The 2,619-nt window shown below is 33.5% G+C and overlaps 1 pseudogene; it reads right to left on the bottom strand.

Annotated features, from left to right (window-relative positions):
• Window positions 1-1,009: 1,009 nt before the first annotated feature.
• On the bottom strand, window positions 1,010-1,953 carry LOC119536805 (annotated as a pseudogene).
• Window positions 1,954-2,619: the final 666 nt, after the last annotated feature.

Genomic DNA, 2,619 nt, shown 5'->3' with positions numbered 1-2,619 from the left:
TGAGTTTTCCATTTATCATTTATATTATTGATTAAATTTGTTCCCAGATATTTGATTTTTTTAGTTGCTATTATAAATGGAATTTGTTTTCATCAGTTCTTCTTCAGATTGTTCATTAGTAGTGTACAGAAACACTACTGACTTTTGCATGTTGACCTTGTATGCTCCCAAATGGCTGAGTTTCTTTATTAAATCTGCTTGTAAACTTTTCAGGATTTTCAATGTCATCTGACAAAAGGCAAGGTTCACTTCCTCCTTTCTAATTTGGATGCATTTTATTTCTTTTTCTTGCCTAATTGCTCTGGCTAGAACTTCCAACACAATGTTGAATAACTATAAGACATTAGTTGGTTTGTGTGATGACTTGGAAATAACATGTTCAATGGGTTTGAAAAGTTTTTCAAACATATGTTTTTAATCAGAATGGCCCCATTCTGGTAATATTAATAAGAAATGTTTTATCTCTGGGTGATAAAAAGTTCCTTAAAATTAGTACTACAGAATGTGCACATTTGTCTGTGAAGATCATTTGATCATACCCCACAAGAAAATTCTAACACCTTCAACATTTCAGAAATGTGATGATTTATATGCACCCTTCAAAGTGATTATATATGCATATGCACAAGGAAAACGTGTATTTTCTTTGAGACAGTACAAAATGCCAAAATACATATGCATGTTGAAGCAATAGCTTAATACTGATTACCACTGCAAAACAGATTGGCCCTTTATTACATTGGCCAGAAAACATGACAAATATGTGCTTATAGGACAAAAGTTCTGTTGTGCACTTCTCAAAATACAATTAAAAGCAATATACAACATAAGAATAAATAAGTGTATAAAAAGAAAGGACATATATTTATCAAACTCATTTCAGGCAAAATCTAAAAGTACATCATCAAAAATAAGTGATCAAAGGGGTAACATAGAAATTTGAAATGTTTCTTTGATAATTGTGTGACAGTAAGTTAAATCAATAACAATTAAGCTTATCATGCTATTTTTAAAATAATAAGTTTCTTAGTGTTGTTATAACATCCTTCTTCCTAAGTCTGTATATCATGGGATTAAAACATTGAAACCTTGATGGTATAGAAAAGAGAAAGCAGTTTGTCAGTTCCTACAGAATGATTGGATTTGGGCCTTAAATAAGTGATGGTAGCAGATCCAAAGAATAAAACAACAACCAGCAGGTGGAAGAACATGTGGAGAAGGCTTTTCCCCATTTTTGGGCTGTTGATGACCTCAGAATGGTGGAAATGGTTTTGCTGTAGGAGGCAAGTGTCAACATAAAAGTGACTGAAACAAACATAGCTACTAAATAGACAGATATCTCATGTACAGAAGTGTCCCCACAGGCCAGCCTGAGGAAAGGGGCTATGCCACAGAAGTGGTTCATTTGGTTAGAATCACAGAAATGCAAAGAGAAAATTTGACATGTTTGCCCTATCTGGACAGGGATTCCACTGACCCAGGAACCAACTGCTAACTGGATATATGTCTTTTGGTTCATGACTAGAAGATAATGCAGAGGGTTACAAATAGCCACATAACTGTCATAGGCCATCACAGCCAGGAGGAAACATTCAGTGGCTCCCAGCATAAGGAAGAAGCACATTTGGGTGGCTCAGTTCAGCATAGAAATGTGTCTATTCTGAGTGCAGAAGTTCACCAGAATCCTGAATGGAGTGACAGACACCTAACATATTCCCAAGGGGGAAAAAATTTCCAGGAAAAAAATACTTGGTTTTCTGTAGTGCAGGGTAAAGCCTGGTTATTATGATTATAAGGCTATTTCCAATTAAAATAATCAAGTAAATGATGGATACACTCCAAATAGAAACTCTTGGAGGTTTGGAAGGTAAGAAAATCCCAGGAATACACATTGCATCACTGTGGAAACATTGCCTTCTGCTTTTTTTTCGCTTCATGTTTCATCTGTAGGAATGATTTAATCAGAAGTACAAGTTACTTTACTTTTCTTGACTTTTGTCTTCTTATATATAATCTGTATATTTTATGCCTTCCAATTTTTCCAACACCCTATAAAAAAAAGTTTTATAACTGCCAGTAGCTCTACATACCCATCAGAAAAATAACCCTTTAAAAAATCTAAGTTATAGTATTTCCTTGTTTCTGGTAATCACTTCTGTGATTTTAATTTTTCTACCTATCTGAACACTTGAAATCTTAAAATCTGAATTTATGTTCAATTGTGGCCTTTATTCCATTCTTTTAGTTTGCATGCTATCTCTTCTCCATTACTTTTTCTGATGTTGTCAAATAAAATTAATTTTATTGCACAAGTAAATAGTTTGTAAGCCATCCAAAATAGTTTTCTGAATGAAGCATTCAAATATAGTCAGCAAAAATATGATGGCTTTCCTGTAGTACCTCCAAAGTCTTTAACATAATGCATATCTAGCCATTTATCATAAAAATAAGTAATGAGCTCACCACCAAATATTATGCTATGCCATTTAATCTCCTAAACTGGATTTGCATTTGAATGGACAGTATGTAAAGTCAGAAGTCATATATTTTATTTAGATTTTTAGTGGTAAGAAAAGGAACTCTAAGATTTTTTTTGTCTCAAGCCCAAGAAGTCAGAAG

Source organism: Choloepus didactylus, chromosome 6 (assembly GCF_015220235.1).
Source record: "Choloepus didactylus isolate mChoDid1 chromosome 6, mChoDid1.pri, whole genome shotgun sequence".
In the NCBI taxonomy this organism is placed as follows: Eukaryota; Metazoa; Chordata; class Mammalia; order Pilosa; family Megalonychidae; genus Choloepus; species Choloepus didactylus.
This window is presented reverse-complemented; position numbering and strand designations above follow the sequence as displayed.